A 20,000-nucleotide genomic window follows, 5' to 3' on the forward strand; every position below is an offset into this window, starting at 1 on the left:
AGTGGGTTAACTGCATGTTCAGAGGCAGAATGACAGATTTGTACCTTGTCAGCTCAAGGGTTTGAACTTGCAACTTTCCGGTTACTAGTCCAACGCTCTAACCACTAGGCTACCCTGTCGCCCCGCCTCTTTTTAATATATATATATATATATATTTTACAAATGTTAGAATTTTTTTCCGATGTTGACAGAGTATATGTGTAGACCGTTGACAAAAAAAGACATCCCACCTTGTAACACGAGTAAATGTGGAAAAGTCAAGGGGTTTGAATACTTTCTGAAGGCACTGTATGTATTTTCCCATATGTATACTGTAACTACGTATACTGTATGTATTTCCTGTATGTCATATTTCCATGTATTTTCTTCTACATATCAGACCAATAAGCCAGCAATTCGGAATGATTCTGGAGAGTCAAAACGTGAATCACCATCACCACAGACGAATGGCATTCTGTTATGGAACGTCAGAATCATATAAATCATTCTGTGCATTCTGGGAATAATGTTTCCTCTTTCATTGTTGTGTTTTTCCTTCCCCCTTGTATTCTCTCTAACAGATGGTGGTGTGGGACGATCGGCTGGCCTGGTCTGTTGTGTGAAGCCAAGAGCCAAGAAATAAAAGTGTCATAAAAGTGAGTGAGAAATATTTAGAGAGTTTATTTCCAAAACGATAAAATCCACAAATGTTTTATATTTGTGTTTTTTAACTAGTAATTTAGATATGTATAATAATAAAAAGTTGTATATCCATTGTTTATCTTGAGTGAAATGTTTGTATACTGTATATTTTACTGTGATACAGTATGTGGTTGTCTCACACTCTTCATTTGTTTTCATGACTTCATAAATGGCATGATTGTGTTCTAACAATGGGGGATGCCTCAGTATAAATTCCTATCAATACTGGTAATCACAGCCCAGTTCTTCAGCAATGAGACGGATTCATCTCTGATTCATTGTTAATTAAACAGCTCGCCAACACCGGAACAGGTAACTGCCAGAATAATGGAAACACTTAAGTAAATGAGGGATACAGAGTATATTGAAAGCAGTTGCTTCCACATAGAGGTGGTTCCTGAGTTAATTAAGCAATTAACTTCCCATCATCCCCTCATACAACTGCCTCAGCTACAGGGCAGTGAATGGTTTGATGAGCGTACACAAAGATGTAACCAATATGGCCGACTCAGTCACCAGATCTCAGCCCAATTGGACACTTATGAGAGGCTCTGGAGCGATGCCTCAGACAGCGTTTTCCACCACCCAAGAACAAAACACCAAATGATGGAATTTCTCGTGGAAGAATGGTGTCGTATCCCTCCAATAGAGATCCAGACACTTGTGGGATCTATGTCAAGGTGCATTAAAGCTGTTCTGGCGGCCCAACGTCCTATTGAGGCTGCTTTTCCTCCTTGTACACCCGTATGTTATACTGGGGACGTTGTGTTTCCATAGCTAGGGTTGACAGTGAGGACTGGTGAAGAGCAGAATCAACAACCTCTGCATCATCAAAGCAGTTGCTTCGTGAGAAGGTGTTCAAGTTCGCAGTTAGCCACTGTTATGTAAAAGTGACCTGAAAAGTACCAGTGGCCTGGGTTTAGGCCCGAGTCAGAGCAGGTCCGTCGGAGGCCCAGTGAAACTTATAGACCATCCCTTCGCCCATACCCGGGTGCGAACCAGGGACGCTCTGCACACATCCTTCTGTAGCTCAGTTGGTAGAGCATGGCGCTTGTAACGCCAGGGTTGTGGGTTCGATTCCCGGGACCACCCATACGTAGAATGTATGCACACATGACTGTAACTCGCTTTGGATAAAAGCGTCTGCTAAATGGCATATATTATTATTATTATTACATCAACAACAGTCACCCTCGAAGCATCGTTACCCATCGCTCCACAAAAGCCACGGCCCTTGCAGAGCAAGAGGAACTACTACTTCAAGGTCTCAGAGCAACTGACGTCACCGATTGAAACGCTATTTAGCGCGCACCACCGCTAACTAAGCTAGCCGTTTGGCATCCGTTACACGGACATCACTGGAGTAAATCATGTATGGAAGTGCATCATCTGAGAGTTATGTTGGTGTGTTACTGGATTTAGCAGTTACCAGTACTGAGAAGTGCGTACGTTCTGTTTAATTAACTTTTAGATTTCTGAACAAAAAAGTCCATGTGAGCCTGTATCTCTCCATTCCCTCACAGAACCACCAACTCCTTTTGATGTCTCTATCAACCTCCAACAGAGGCAAGGAGTATGCTATTTCACCAAACAGGGGCAGTCTCCCCCTGATGTAATTATTTTTGGGATCACTGAACAGGACTGTAAGGTCTAGGTATACAGTGGGTGTCATGGCTACTCTATAGAGTCTCCAGGGGATCTTGTGGAATGTCAAACCTGGCCAGAGATGGTGTAGTCCCCTGGGCAGAGTAGTGTTACTGATTAATCCTGGTCTCTTTATGAAGCTAGAGGCTTTCCAAGGGCCTCAGGTGTGTGTGTGTGTGTGTGTGTGTGTGTGTGTGTGTGTGTGTGTGTGTGTGTGTGTGTGTGTGTGTGTGTGTGTGTGTGTGTGTGTGTGTGTGTGTGTGTGTGTGTGTGTGTGTGTGTGTGTGTGTGTGTGTGTGTGTGTGTGTGTGTGTGTCCTGGAGGTCTGGATCATCCATATATTCTTATACTCTCCCTTTACTTAGATTTGTGTGTATTGGATAGTTGTTGTGGAATTGTTAGATTGTTAGATTACTGTTAGATATTACTGAACTGTTGGAACTAGAAGCACAAGCATTTCGCTACACTCTCATTAACATCTGCTAACCATGTGTATGTGATCAATAAAATGTGATAGGCCCTTTGAGTACTACAGGGAACACTCAGCTCAACCCAAGCACATGATGTCACACTAGAGAATCCTCCGCTGGTGGTCTGAGGAACTCTGACCTTGAACTTCACCGTGTTTCACAAACGGGCAAAACACCAAGTCACTAGTAGTAAGTACACTGCTCAAAAAAATAAATGGAACACTAAAATAACACATCCTAGATCTGAATGAATGAAATATTCTTATTAAATACTTTTTTCTTTACATAGTTGAATGTGCTGACAACAAAATCACACAAAAATGATCAATGGAAATCAAATTTATCAACCCATGGAGGTCTGGATTTGGAGTCTCACTCAAAATTAAAGTGGAAAACCACACTACAGGCTGATCCAACTTTGATGTAATGTCCTTAAAACAAGTCAAAATGAGGCTCAGTAGTGTGTGTGGCCTCCACGTGCCTGGGAACGGGCGGGCCAGTCCATAGCATCAATGCCTTCCTCTTGCAGGAACTGCTGACACACTCCAGCCACATGAGGTCTAGCATTGTCTTGCATTAGGAGGAACCCAGGGCCGCACCAGCATATCGTCTCACAAGGGGTCTGAGGATCTCATCTCGGTACCTAATGGCAGTCAGGCTACCTCTGGCGAGCACATGGAGGGCTGTGCGGCCCCCCAAAGAAATGCCACCCCAGACCATGACTGAACCAGTCATGCTGGGGGATGTTGCAGGCAGCAGAACGTTCTCCACGGTGTCGCCAGACTCTGTCACATCTGTCACATGTGCTCAGTGTGAATCTGCTTTCATCTGTGAAGAGCACAGGGCGCCAGTGGCGAATTTGCCAATCTTGGTGTTCTCTGGCAAATGCCAAACGTCCTGCACGGTGTTGGGCTGTAAGCACAACCCCCACCTGTGGACATCGGGCCCTCATACCACCCTCATGGAGTCTGTTTCTGACCGTTTGAGCAGACACATGCACATTTGTGGCCTGCTGGAGGTCATTTTGCAGGGCTCTGGCAGTGCTCCTTCTGCTCCTCCTTGCACAAAGGCGGAGGTAGCGGTCCTGCTGCTGGGTTGTTGCCCTCCTACGGCCTCCTCCACGTCTCCTGATGTACTGGCCTGTCTCCTGGTAGAGCCTCCATGCTCTGGACGCTACGCTGACAGACACAGCAAACCTTCTTGCCACTGCTCGCATTGATGTGCCATCCTGGATGAGCTGCACTACCTGAACCACTTGTGTGGGTTGTAGACTCCGTCTCATGCTACCACTAGAGTGAAAGTACCGCCAGCATTCAAAAGTAACCAAAACATCAGCCAGGAAGCATAGGAACTGAGAAGTGGTCTGTGGTAACCACCTGCAGAACCACTGCTTTAATGGGGGTGTCTTGCTAATTGCCTATAATTTCCACCTGTTGTCTATTCCATTTGCACAACAGCATGTGAAATGTATTGTCAATCAGTGTTGCTTCCGTAGTGGACAGTTTGATTTCACAGAAGTGTGATTGACTTGGAGTTACATTGTCTTGTTTAAGTGTTCCCTTTATATTTTTGAGCAGTGTACTAATACTACTGTATATAATGCTATCAGATAATAGCTTCTCATGCTTTCGCCGAAAAGTATTTTAGAAATCTGACTTGTTGCCTGGATTCACAACGAGTGTAGCTTTAATTCAATACCCTGCATGTGTATGTTAATGAACGTTTGAGTTTTAACTAGGACTATTAGCATTTAGCGTAGCGAATTTGCATTTCCAGATGTCTAGATGGGACGCCTGCGTGCCAGGTAGGACCAAGAGGTTAAGTGTTCCCTTTATTTTTTTAGCAGTTTACTATATGCAGCAAATATTCTACAAGAGCCCGATCCCGATTTAGGAAAGGCTCTCCCACGCACTTCTCAGTATCTGGTAATTAGTTCTATCTTATGTAATCACGTAATGCTCTCTACAGGTGTGGCTACCATGCACACTCTGAATAAATTTTGTTTCAACCACTGAAAACCCTGTGGCCAACTGATTTTCTGTTTTCATTCAATGGGGTTTTCAGTATATTTATTTTAAGCCATTCCTTTAAATACGATGTACCTTTAATTAGAATTTTGTCGACAGACTCAATAGAAAACATAGAGAGAACGGGTTCATGAATTTTCAAATATTCTCCCATTGGTCCGTTCTCCCCATGTCATGATGATTCACCTGTCTCCACCAATGAGAGAAGATTTAAAATAGACAAGATGGTGGTATACACATTGTTGGATTACATCATTAAGCAAAACATTTATTTTAACAGAGCATTTTCTAAATTCAAACACATCACCTGCAAATGGAAACAGGCATCTTAGAAAATACATTTTATTTATTATACATTTATTATTATATCCATTATTTTACCAGGTAAGTTGACTGAGAACACATTCTCATTTACAGCAACAGCCTAGAGAATAGTTACAGGGGAGAGGATGGGGATGAATGAGCCAATTGTAAACTGGGGATTGTTAGGTGACTGTGATGGTTTGAGGGCCAGGCCACTACCCTTACAATAAGTGCCATGGGTGCCATCTTTAATAACCTCAGAGAGTCAGGACACCTGTTCAACATCCCATCCGAAAGACAGCACCCTACACAGGGCAGCGTCCCCAATCACTGCCCTGGGGAACTGGGATATTTTTTAGACCAGAGGAAAGAGTGCCTCCTACTAGCCCTTCAACACCACTTCCAGCAGCATCTGGTCTCCCATCAAGAGACTGACCAGGACCAACCCTGCTTAGCTTCAGAAGCCAGCCTGCAGTGGTATGCAGGGTGGTATGCTGCTACATGTTTGGCTGAATAGAGAACGAGATAGTATCACTAAGTTATGCTACACCAAACAGTATCCTGTAACTCCTAGTAATGAATAGCAAAAATATTTGGTTAAATCACATTACCTGGTGTAATATTATGTAGCGTGTTTGGTGTCTTATCCTGGACTCATGGCGTGATGACTTGATGACTTGATGACTTGATGACTTGATGACATGATGACTTGATGACATGATGACTTGATGACATGATGACTTGATGACTTGATGACTTGATGACTTGATGACTTGATGACATGATGACTTGATGACTTGATGACTTGATGACTTGATGACTTGATGACATGATGGCATGATGACTTGATGACATGATGGCATGATGGCGTGATGACTTGATGACTTGATGGCATGATGGCGTGATGACTTGATGACTTGATGGCATGATGACTTGATGACTTGATGACTTGATGACTTGATGACATGATGGCATGATGGCGTGATGACTTGATGACATGATGGCATGATGGCATGATGACTTGCTAAATGTGGGTGTATCATCAGTGTGATTTTGGGACCTGAATATTTCTGTGTTGTTGGTATTCTATGTACTGACAGAAGAAATGGAAGGGTTTCTTCCCAATGCATATTTGTGGGGAAACCATAAACCATAATATAAGCAATTTAACAGACGTCCTTATTTGTAACAATGTCACCCACTGTAATGTAGACGCAGGGAATCAGGAAGCAGGTGGAGAGTTGAATGTAAACAAGCACGTAACGACACACACACACACACACACACACACACACACACACACACACACACACACACACACACACACACACACACACACACACACACACACACACACACACACACACACACACACACACACACACACACACACACACACACACACAAAGAAAACAAGGAATGTGTGAAACGGAGGCAATAATGCCTGATGGGAAATAACAACGGAGTGCTATATATAGGGGGAGTGATCAGAGAAGTGATAAGGTCCAGGTGTGCCTGATGATGAAGCGCAGGTGTGCCTGATGATGAAGGGCAGGTGTGCCTGATGATGAAGCGCAGGTGTGCCTGATGATGAAGCGCAGGTGTGCCTGATGATGAAGTGCAGGTGTGCCTGATGATGAAGGGCAGGTGTGCCTGATGATGAAGCGCAGGTGTGCCTGATGATGAAGCGCAGGTGTGCCTGATGATGAAGCGCAGGTGTGCGTAATGAAGGGTTGCCGGAACCGGTGGTTGTGTAAACCGGCGACGTCGAAACCCCAGAGGGGAGGCGCAGGAGTAGACGTGACACTTCTTTCCCGGCAGTCATCTTGCCCAGTTGCAGCTCCACAGAATCTCTTTCATCCTCCAGGTCTTCTACTCAAACCTGGAGGATCTCTACTTTATTCTTCCATTTAACCCATTCCTGGTTCATCACTTTCATTTGTTTTCACTTGAGCTGCAACAATATGAAGTGGCATATTTTCAAGTGGCATATTTGTTCCTTATAAGGAGAGACAAGTTGGTATGACCAAATATGGCATTCATTGGCTCTGAGGTGGCGCTACGGCAGGTAAAAGGTCAATAAAAAGACATTCAATAACCAAATTTGGTTAATTGTTTTGTATGTTTGAATGTCTTTATATTGACCTTTTACCTGCCGTAGCGCCACCTCAGAGCCAATGAATGCCATATTTGGTCATACCAACTTGTCTCTCCTTATAAGGAACAAATATACCAACTTACATACCAACTTGCTAGCAAGAGGACAAGTACATTAGAGTGTCTCGTTTGAGAAACACAAGTCCTCAACTGGCAGCGTCATTAAATAGTACCCGCAAAACACCAGTCTCAACGTCAACAGTGAAGAGGCGACTCCGGGATGCTGACCTTCTAGGCAGAGTTCCTCTGTCCAGTCTCAACGTCAACAGTGAAGAGGCCACTCCGGGATGCTGGCAGAGTTGCAAAGAAAAAGCCACATGTCTGTCCAGTGTCTGTGTTCTTTTGCCCATCTTAATCGTTTATTTTAATTGGTCAGTCTTTGCAACACTGCCTAGAAGGCCAGCTTCCCGGAGTCGCCTCTTCACTGTTGACGTTGAGACTGGTGTTTTGCGGGAACTATTTAATGAAGCTGCCAGTTGAGGACTTGTGTTTCTCAAACGAGAAACTCTAATGCTGATGATAGTCTACAGATGTTTTTTCGAGCATAGATGGACTACAGACTACCTTGTTGAAAATGATGAGATTTACTGTTGACATACTACAGACAGGCTGAAGGACATGGTGTTCAAATGCTGCTTATAGTCTACAGATTGCTCAACATCTGTAGATGGACTACAGACTACCTTGTTGAAATGCTGCTTATAGTCTACAGATTGCTCAACATCTGTAGATGGACTACAGACTACCTTGTTGAAATGCTGCTTATAGTCTACAGATTGCTCAACATCTGTAGATGGACTACAGACTACCTTGTTGAAATGCTGCTTATAGTCTACAGATTGCTCAACATCTGTAGATGGACTACAGACTACCTTGTTGAAATGCTGCTTATAGTCTACAGATTGCTCAACATCTGAAGATGGACTACAGACTACCTTGTTGAAATGCTGCTTATAGTCTACAGATTGCTCAACATCTGTAGATGGACTACAGACTACCTTGTTGAAATGCTGCTTATAGTCTACAGATTGCTCAACATCTGTAGATGGACTACAGACTACCTTGTTGAAATGCTGCTTATAGTCTACAGATTGCTCAACATCTGTAGATGGACTACAGACTACCTTGTTGAAATGCTGCTTATAGTCTACAGATTGCTCAACATCTGTAGATGGACTACAGACTACCTTGTTGAAATGCTGCTTATAGTCTACAGATTGCTCAACATCTGTAGATGGACTACAGACTACCTTGTTGAAATGCTGCTTATAGTCTACAGATTGCTCAACATCTGTAGATGGACTACAGACTACCTTGTTGAAATGCTGCTTATAGTCTACAGATTGCTCAACATCTGTAGATGGACTACAGACTACCTTGTTGAAATGCTGTTTATAGTCTCCAGATTGTTCAACATCTGAAGATGGACTACAGACTACCTTGTTGAAATGCTGCTTATAGTCTCCAGATTGTTCAACATCTGAAGATGGACTACAGACTACCTTGTTGAAATGCTGCTTATAGTCTACAGATTGTTCAACATCTGTAGATGGACTACAGACTACCTTGTTGAAATGCTGCTTATAGTCTACAGATTGCTCAACATCTGTAGATGGACTACAGACTACCTTGTTGAAATGCTGCTTATAGTCTACAGATTGCTCAACATCTGTAGATGGACTACAGACTACCTTGTTGAAATGCTGCTTATAGTCTACAGATTGCTCAACATCTGTAGATGGACTACAGACTACCTTGTTGAAATGCTGCTTATAGTCTACAGATTGCTCAACATCTGTAGATGGACTACAGACTACCTTGTTGAAATGCTGCTTATAGTCTACAGATTGCTCAACATCTGTAGATGGACTACAGACTACCTTGTTGAAATGCTGCTTATAGTCTACAGATTGCTCAACATCTGTAGATGGACTACAGACTACCTTGTTGAAATGCTGCTTATAGTCTCCAGATTGTTCAACATCTGAAGATGGACTACAGACTACCTTGTTGAAATGCTGCTTATAGTCTCCAGATTGTTCAACATCTGAAGATGGACTACAGACTACCTTGTTGAAATGCTGCTTATAGTCTCCAGATTGTTCAACATCTGAAGATGGACTACAGACTACCTTGTTGAAATGCTGCTTATAGTCTCCAGATTGTTCAACATCTGAAGATGGACTACAGACTACCTTGTTGAAATGCTGCTTATAGTCTACAGATTGCTCAACATCTGTAGATGGACTACAGACTACCTTGTTGAAATGCTGCTTATAGTCTCCAGATTGTTCAACATCTGAAGATGGACTACAGACTACCTTGTTGAAATGCTGATAGTCTGTAGAGTATCCACATAATGGACTATCCAAATAAAGTGTTACCACAATTTCAACCACCACCAGCAACAAGTCGGGGCAGACGGTAACGGACCTCAAAAGGTCTGATACCAACAGGCTCAGAGACAGTTTCTATCTACAAGCCATCAGACTGTATCAGAGCAGGTCTGATACCAACAGGCTCAGAGACAGTTTCTATCTACAAGCCATCAGACTGTATCAGAGCAGGTCTGATACCAACAGGCTCAGAGACCGTTTCTATCTACAAGCCATCAGACTGTATCAGAGCAGGTCTGATACCAACAGGCTCAGAGACAGTTTCTATCTACAAACCATCAGACTGTATCAGAGCAGGTCTGATACCAACAGGCTCAGAGACCGTTTCTATCTACAAGCCATCAGACTGTATCAGAGCAGGTCTGATACCAACAGGCTCAGAGACAGTTTCTATCTACAAGCCATCAGACTGTATCAGAGCAGGTCTGATACCAACAGGCTCAGAGACAGTTTCTATCTACAAGCCATCAGACTGTATCAGAGCAGGTCTGATACCAACAGGCTCAGAGACCGTTTCTATCTACAAGCCATCAGACTGTATCAGAGCAGGTCTGATACCAACAGGCTCAGAGACAGTTTCTATCTACAAACCATCAGACTGTATCAGAGCAGGTCTGATACCAACAGGCTCAGAGACCGTTTCTATCTACAAGCCATCAGACTGTATCAGAGCAGGTCTGATACCAACAGGCTCAGAGACAGTTTCTATCTACAAGCCATCAGACTGTATCAGAGCAGGTCTGATAACAACAGGCTCAGAGACAGTTTCTATCTACAAGCCATCAGACTGTATCAGAGCAGGTCTGATACCAACAGGCTCAGAGACAGTTTCTATCTACAAGCCATCAGACTGTATCAGAGCAGGTCTGATACCAACAGGCTCAGAGACAGTTTCTATCTACAAGCGATCAGACTGTATCAGAGCATGTCTGATACCAACAGGCTCAGAGACAGTTTCTATCTACAAGCGATCAGACTGTATCAGAGCAGGTCTGATACCAACAGGCTCAGAGACAGTTTCTATCTACAAACCATCAGACTGTATCAGAGCATGTCTGATACCAACAGGCTCAGAGACAGTTTCTATCTACAAGCCATCAGACTGTATCAGAGCAGGTCTGATACCAACAGGCTCAGAGACAGTTTCTATCTACAAGCCATCAGACTGTATCAGAGCAGGTCTGATACCAACAGGCTCAGAGACAGTTTCTATCTACAAGCCATCAGACTGTATCAGAGCATGTCTGATACCAACAGGCTCAGAGACAGTTTCTATCTACAAGCCATCAGACTGTATCAGAGCAGGTCTGATACCAACAGGCTCAGAGACAGTTTCTATCTACAAGCCATCAGACTGTATCAGAGCAGGTCTGATACCAACAGGCTCAGAGACAGTTTCTATCTACAAGCCATCAGACTGTATCAGAGCAGGTCTGATACCAACAGGCTCAGAGACAGTTTCTATCTACAAACCATCAGACTGTATCAGAGCAGGTCTGATACCAACAGGCTCAGAGACCGTTTCTATCTACAAGCCATCAGACTGTATCAGAGCAGGTCTGATAACAACAGGCTCAGAGACAGTTTCTATCTACAAGCCATCAGACTGTATCAGAGCAGGTCTGATACCAACAGGCTCAGAGACAGTTTCTATCTACAAGCCATCAGACTGTATCAGAGCATGTCTGATACCAACAGGCTCAGAGACAGTTTCTATCTACAAGCCATCAGACTGTATCAGAGCATGTCTGATACCAACAGGCTCAGAGACAGTTTCTATCTACAAGCCATCAGACTGTATCAGAGCATGTCTGATACCAACAGGCTCAGAGACAGTTTCTATCTACAAGCCATCAGACTGTATCAGAGCATGTCTGATACCAACAGGCTCAGAGACAGTTTCTATCTACAAGCCATCAGACTGTATCAGAGCATGTCTGATACCAACAGGCTCAGAGACAGTTTCTATCTACAAGCCATCAGACTGTATCAGAGCAGGTCTGATACCAACAGGCTCAGAGACAGTTTCTATCTACAAGCCATCAGACTGTATCAGAGCATGTCTGATACCAACAGGCTCAGAGACAGTTTCTATCTACAAGCCATCAGACTGTATCAGAGCAGGTCTGATACCAACAGGCTCAGAGACAGTTTCTATCTACAAGCCATCAGACTGTATCAGAGCATGTCTGATACCAACAGGCTCAGAGACAGTTTCTATCTACAAGCCATCAGACTGTATCAGAGCAGGTCTGATACCAACAGGCTCAGAGACAGTTTCTATCTACAAGCCATCAGACTGTATCAGAGCAGGTCTGATACCAACAGGCTCAGAGACAGTTTCTATCTACAAGCCATCAGACTGTATCAGAGCAGGTCTGATACCAACAGGCTCAGAGACAGTTTCTATCTACAAGCCATCAGACTGTATCAGAGCAGGTCTGATACCAACAGGCTCAGAGACAGTTTCTATCTACAAGCCATCAGACTGTATCAGAGCAGGTCTGATACCAACAGGCTCAGAGACAGTTTCTATCTACAAGCCATCAGACTGTATCAGAGCAGGTCTGATACCAACAGGCTCAGAGACAGTTTCTATCTACAAGCCATCAGACTGTATCAGAGCAGGTCTGATACCAACAGGCTCAGAGACAGTTTCTATCTACAAGCCATCAGACTGTATCAGAGCAGGTCTGATACCAACAGGCTCAGAGACAGTTTCTATCTACAAACCATCAGACTGTATCAGAGCAGGTCTGATACCAACAGGCTCAGAGACAGTTTCTATCTACAAGCCATCAGACTGTATCAGAGCAGGTCTGATACCAACAGGCTCAGAGACAGTTTCTATCTACAAGCCATCAGACTGTATCAGAGCAGGTCTGATAACAACAGGCTCAGAGACAGTTTCTATCTACAAGCCATCAGACTGTATCAGAGCAGGTCTGATACCAACAGGCTCAGAGACAGTTTCTATCTACAAGCCATCAGACTGTATCAGAGCATGTCTGATACCAACAGGCTCAGAGACAGTTTCTATCTACAAGCCATCAGACTGTATCAGAGCATGTCTGATACCAACAGGCTCAGAGACAGTTTCTATCTACAAGCCATCAGACTGTATCAGAGCATGTCTGATACCAACAGGCTCAGAGACAGTTTCTATCTACAAGCCATCAGACTGTATCAGAGCATGTCTGATACCAACAGGCTCAGAGACAGTTTCTATCTACAAGCCATCAGACTGTATCAGAGCATGTCTGATACCAACAGGCTCAGAGACAGTTTCTATCTACAAGCCATCAGACTGTATCAGAGCATGTCTGATAACAACAGGCTCAGAGACAGTTTCTATCTACAAGCCATCAGACTGTATCAGAGCAGGTCTGATACCAACAGGCTCAGAGACAGTTTCTATCTACAAGCCATCAGACTGTATCAGAGCAGGTCTGATACCAACAGGCTCAGAGACAGTTTCTATCTACAAGCCATCAGACTGTATCAGAGCATGTCTGATAACAACAGGCTCAGAGACAGTTTCTATCTACAAGCCATCAGACTGTATCAGAGCAGGTCTGATACCAACAGGCTCAGAGACAGTTTCTATCTACAAGCCATCAGACTGTATCAGAGCATGTCTGATACCAACAGGCTCAGAGACAGTTTCTATCTACAAGCCATCAGACTGTATCAGAGCATGTCTGATAACAACAGGCTCAGAGACAGTTTCTATCTACAAGCCATCAGACTGTATCAGAGCAGGTCTGATACCAACAGGCTCAGAGACAGTTTCTATCTACAAGCCATCAGACTGTATCAGAGCAGGTCTGATACCAACAGGCTCAGAGACAGTTTCTATCTACAAGCCATCAGACTGTATCAGAGCATGTCTGATAACAACAGGCTCAGAGACAGTTTCTATCTACAAGCCATCAGACTGTATCAGAGCATGTCTGATACCAACAGGCTCAGAGACAGTTTCTATCTACAAGCCATCAGACTGTATCAGAGCAGGTCTGATACCAACAGGCTCAGAGACAGTTTCTATCTACAAGCCATCAGACTGTATCAGAGCAGGTCTGATACCAACAGGCTCAGAGACAGTTTCTATCTACAAGCCATCAGACTGTATCAGAGCAGGTCTGATACCAACAGGCTCAGAGACAGTTTCTATCTACAAACCATCAGACTGTATCAGAGCAGGTCTGATACCAACAGGCTCAGAGACAGTTTCTATCTACAAGCCATCAGACTGTATCAGAGCAGGTCTGATACCAACAGGCTCAGAGACAGTTTCTATCTACAAACCATCAGACTGTATCAGAGCAGGTCTGATACCAACAGGCTCAGAGACCGTTTCTATCTACAAGCCATCAGACTGTATCAGAGCAGGTCTGATACCAACAGGCTCAGAGACAGTTTCTATCTACAAGCCATCAGACTGTATCAGAGCAGGTCTGATAACAACAGGCTCAGAGACAGTTTCTATCTACAAGCCATCAGACTGTATCAGAGCAGGTCTGATACCAACAGGCTCAGAGACAGTTTCTATCTACAAGCCATCAGACTGTATCAGAGCATGTCTGATACCAACAGGCTCAGAGACAGTTTCTATCTACAAGCCATCAGACTGTATCAGAGCATGTCTGATACCAACAGGCTCAGAGACAGTTTCTATCTACAAGCCATCAGACTGTATCAGAGCATGTCTGATACCAACAGGCTCAGAGACAGTTTCTATCTACAAGCCATCAGACTGTATCAGAGCATGTCTGATACCAACAGGCTCAGAGACAGTTTCTATCTACAAGCCATCAGACTGTATCAGAGCATGTCTGATACCAACAGGCTCAGAGACAGTTTCTATCTACAAGCCATCAGACTGTATCAGAGCATGTCTGATAACAACAGGCTCAGAGACAGTTTCTATCTACAAGCCATCAGACTGTATCAGAGCAGGTCTGATACCAACAGGCTCAGAGACAGTTTCTATCTACAAGCCATCAGACTGTATCAGAGCAGGTCTGATACCAACAGGCTCAGAGACAGTTTCTATCTACAAGCCATCAGACTGTATCAGAGCATGTCTGATACCAACAGGCTCAGAGACAGTTTCTATCTACAAGCCATCAGACTGTATCAGAGCAGGTCTGATACCAACAGGCTCAGAGACAGTTTCTATCTACAAGCCATCAGACTGTATCAGAGCAGGTCTGATACCAACAGGCTCAGAGACAGTTTCTATCTACAAGCCATCAGACTGTATCAGAGCAGGTCTGATACCAACAGGCTCAGAGACAGTTTCTATCTACAAGCCATCAGACTGTATCAGAGCATGTCTGATACCAACAGGCTCAGAGACAGTTTCTATCTACAAGCCATCAGACTGTATCAGAGCAGGTCTGATAACAACAGGCTCAGAGACAGTTTCTATCTACAAACCATCAGACTGTATCAGAGCAGGTCTGATACCAACAGGCTCAGAGACAGTTTCTATCTACAAGCCATCAGACTGTATCAGAGCATGTCTGATACCAACAGGCTCAGAGACAGTTTCTATCTACAAGCCATCAGACTGTATCAGAGCATGTCTGATACCAACAGGCTCAGAGACAGTTTCTATCTACAAGCCATCAGACTGTATCAGAGCATGTCTGATACCAACAGGCTCAGAGACAGTTTCTATCTACAAGCCATCAGACTGTATCAGAGCAGGTCTGATACCAACAGGCTCAGAGACAGTTTCTATCTACAAGCCATCAGACTGTATCAGAGCATGTCTGATACCAACAGGCTCAGAGACAGTTTCTATCTACAAGCCATCAGACTGTATCAGAGCAGGTCTGATACCAACAGGCTCAGAGACAGTTTCTATCTACAAACCATCAGACTGTATCAGAGCAGGTCTGATACCAACAGGCTCAGAGACAGTTTCTATCTACAAGCCATCAGACTGTATCAGAGCATGTCTGATACCAACAGGCTCAGAGACAGTTTCTATCTACAAGCCATCAGACTGTATCAGAGCATGTCTGATACCAACAGGCTCAGAGACAGTTTCTATCTACAAGCCATCAGACTGTATCAGAGCATGTCTGATACCAACAGGCTCAGAGACAGTTTCTATCTACAAGCCATCAGACTGTATCAGAGCAGGTCTGATACCAACAGGCTCAGAGACAGTTTCTATCTACAAGCCATCAGACTGTATCAGAGCAGGTCTGATACCAACAGGCTCAGAGACAGTTTCTATCTACAAGCCATCAGACTGTATCAGAGCAGGTCTGATACCAACAGGCTCAGAGACAGTTTCTATCTACAAGCCATCAGACTGTATCAGAGCAGGTCTGATACCAACAGGCTCAGAGACAGTTTCTATCTACAAGCCATCAGACTGTATCAGAGCAGGTCTGATACCAACAGGCTCAGAGACAGTTTCTATCTACAAGCCATCAGACTGTATCAGAGCATGTCTGATACCAACAGGCTCAGAGACAGTTTCTATCTACAAGCCATCAGACTGTATCAGAGCAGGTCTGATACCAACAGGCTCAGAGACAGTTTCTATCTACAAGCCATCAGACTGTATCAGAGCATGTCTGATACCAACAGGCTCAGAGACAGTTTCTATCTACAAGCCATCAGACTGTATCAGAGCATGTCTGATACCAACAGGCTCAGAGACAGTTTCTATCTACAAGCCATCAGACTGTATCAGAGCAGGTCTGATACCAACAGGCTCAGAGACAGTTTCTATCTACAAGCCATCAGACTGTATCAGAGCATGTCTGATACCAACAGGCTCAGAGACAGTTTCTATCTACAAGCCATCAGACTGTATCAGAGCATGTCTGATACCAACAGGCTCAGAGACAGTTTCTATCTACAAGCCATCAGACTGTATCAGAGCAGGTCTGATACCAACAGGCTCAGAGACAGTTTCTATCTACAAGCCATCAGACTGTATCAGAGCATGTCTGATACCAACAGGCTCAGAGACAGTTTCTATCTACAAGCCATCAGACTGTATCAGAGCAGGTCTGATACCAACAGGCTCAGAGACAGTTTCTATCTACAAGCCATCAGACTGTATCAGAGCAGGTCTGATACCAACAGGCTCAGAGACAGTTTCTATCTACAAGCCATCAGACTGTATCAGAGCAGGTCTGATACCAACAGGCTCAGAGACAGTTTCTATCTACAAGCCATCAGACTGTATCAGAGCAGGTCTGATACCAACAGGCTCAGAGACAGTTTCTATCTACAAGCCATCAGACTGTATCAGAGCATGTCTGATACCAACAGGCTCAGAGACAGTTTCTATCTACAAGCCATCAGACTGTATCAGAGCATGTCTGATACCAACAGGCTCAGAGACAGTTTCTATCTACAAGCCATCAGACTGTATCAGAGCATGTCTGATACCAACAGGCTCAGAGACAGTTTCTATCTACAAGCCATCAGACTGTATCAGAGCATGTCTGATACCAACAGGCTCAGAGACAGTTTCTATCTACAAGCCATCAGACTGTATCAGAGCATGTCTGATACCAACAGGCTCAGAGACAGTTTCTATCTACAAGCCATCAGACTGTATCAGAGCAGGTCTGATACCAACAGGCTCAGAGACAGTTTCTATCTACAAGCCATCAGACTGTATCAGAGCAGGTCTGATACCAACAGGCTCAGAGACAGTTTCTATCTACAAGCCATCAGACTGTATCAGAGCAGGTCTGATACCAACAGGCTCAGAGACAGTTTCTATCTACAAGCCATCAGACTGTATCAGAGCAGGTCTGATACCAACAGGCTCAGAGACAGTTTCTATCTACAAGCCATCAGACTGTATCAGAGCATGTCTGATACCAACAGGCTCAGAGACAGTTTCTATCTACAAGCCATCAGACTGTATCAGAGCAGGTCTGATAACAACAGGCTCAGAGACAGTTTCTATCTACAAGCCATCAGACTGTATCAGAGCAGGTCTGATACCAACAGGCTCAGAGACAGTTTCTATCTACAAGCCATCAGACTGTATCAGAGCAGGTCTGATACCAACAGGCTCAGAGACAGTTTCTATCTACAAGCCATCAGACTGTATCAGAGCAGGTCTGATACCAACAGGCTCAGAGACAGTTTCTATCTACAAGCCATCAGACTGTATCAGAGCATGTCTGATACCAACAGGCTCAGAGACAGTTTCTATCTACAAGCCATCAGACTGTATCAGAGCATGTCTGATACCAACAGGCTCAGAGACAGTTTCTATCTACAAGCCATCAGACTGTATCAGAGCAGGTCTGATACCAACAGGCTCAGAGACAGTTTCTATCTACAAGCCATCAGACTGTATCAGAGCAGGTCTGATACCAACAGGCTCAGAGACAGTTTCTATCTACAAGCCATCAGACTGTATCAGAGCAGGTCTGATACCAACAGGCTCAGAGACAGTTTCTATCTACAAGCCATCAGACTGTATCAGAGCAGGTCTGATACCAACAGGCTCAGAGACAGTTTCTATCTACAAGCCATCAGACTGTATCAGAGCATGTCTGATACCAACAGGCTCAGAGACAGTTTCTATCTACAAGCCATCAGACTGTATCAGAGCATGTCTGATACCAACAGGCTCAGAGACAGTTTCTATCTACAAGCCATCAGACTGTATCAGAGCATGTCTGATACCAACAGGCTCAGAGACAGTTTCTATCTACAAGCCATCAGACTGTATCAGAGCATGTCTGATACCAACAGGCTCAGAGACAGTTTCTATCTACAAGCCATCAGACTGTATCAGAGCATGTCTGATACCAACAGGCTCAGAGACAGTTTCTATCTACAAGCCATCAGACTGTATCAGAGCAGGTCTGATACCAACAGGCTCAGAGACAGTTTCTATCTACAAGCCATCAGACTGTATCAGAGCATGTCTGATACCAACAGGCTCAGAGACAGTTTCTATCTACAAGCCATCAGACTGTATCAGAGCAGGTCTGATACCAACAGGCTCAGAGACAGTTTCTATCTACAAGCCATCAGACTGTATCAGAGCAGGTCTGATACCAACAGGCTCAGAGACAGTTTCTATCTACAAGCCATCAGACTGTATCAGAGCATGTCTGATACCAACAGGCTCAGAGACAGTTTCTATCTACAAGCCATCAGACTGTATCAGAGCAGGTCTGATAACAACAGGCTCAGAGACAGTTTCTATCTACAAACCATCAGACTGTATCAGAGCAGGTCTGATACCAACAGGCTCAGAGACAGTTTCTATCTACAAGCCATCAGACTGTATCAGAGCAGGTCTGATACCAACAGGCTCAGAGACAGTTTCTATCTACAAGCCATCAGACTGTATCAGAGCATGTCTGATACCAACAGGCTCAGAGACCGTTTCTATCTACAAGCCATCAGACTGTATCAGAGCATGTCTGATACCAACAGGCTCAGAGACAGTTTCTATCTACAAGCCATCAGACTGTATCAGAGCATGTCTGATACCAACAGGCTCAGAGACAGTTTCTATCTACAAGCCATCAGACTGTATCAGAGCAGGTCTGATACCAACAGGCTCAGAGACAGTTTCTATCTACAAGCCATCAGACTGTATCAGAGCAGGTCTGATACCAACAGGCTCAGAGACAGTTTCTATCTACAAGCCATCAGACTGTATCAGAGCAGGTCTGATAACAACAGGCTCAGAGACAGTTTCTATCTACAAGCCATCAGACTGTATCAGAGCAGGTCTGATACCAACAGGCTCAGAGACAGTTTCTATCTACAAGCCATCAGACTGTATCAGAGCAGGTCTGATACCAACAGGCTCAGAGACAGTTTCTATCTACAAGCCATCAGACTGTATCAGAGCATGTCTGATACCAACAGGCTCAGAGACAGTTTCTATCTACAAGCCATCAGACTGTATCAGAGCAGGTCTGATACCAACAGGCTCAGAGACAGTTTCTATCTACAAGCCATCAGACTGTATCAGAGCAGGTCTGATACCAACAGGCTCAGAGACAGTTTCTATCTACAAGCCATCAGACTGTATCAGAGCAGGTCTGATACCAACAGGCTCAGAGACAGTTTCTATCTACAAGCCATCAGACTGTATCAGAGCATGTCTGATACCAACAGGCTCAGAGACAGTTTCTATCTACAAGCCATCAGACTGTATCAGAGCATGTCTGATACCAACAGGCTCAGAGACAGTTTCTATCTACAAGCCATCAGACTGTATCAGAGCAGGTCTGATACCAACAGGCTCAGAGACAGTTTCTATCTACAAGCCATCAGACTGTATCAGAGCATGTCTGATA

The sequence above is a fragment of the Oncorhynchus gorbuscha genome, linkage group LG12, assembly GCF_021184085.1.
Source record: "Oncorhynchus gorbuscha isolate QuinsamMale2020 ecotype Even-year linkage group LG12, OgorEven_v1.0, whole genome shotgun sequence".
In the NCBI taxonomy this organism is placed as follows: Eukaryota; Metazoa; Chordata; class Actinopteri; order Salmoniformes; family Salmonidae; genus Oncorhynchus; species Oncorhynchus gorbuscha.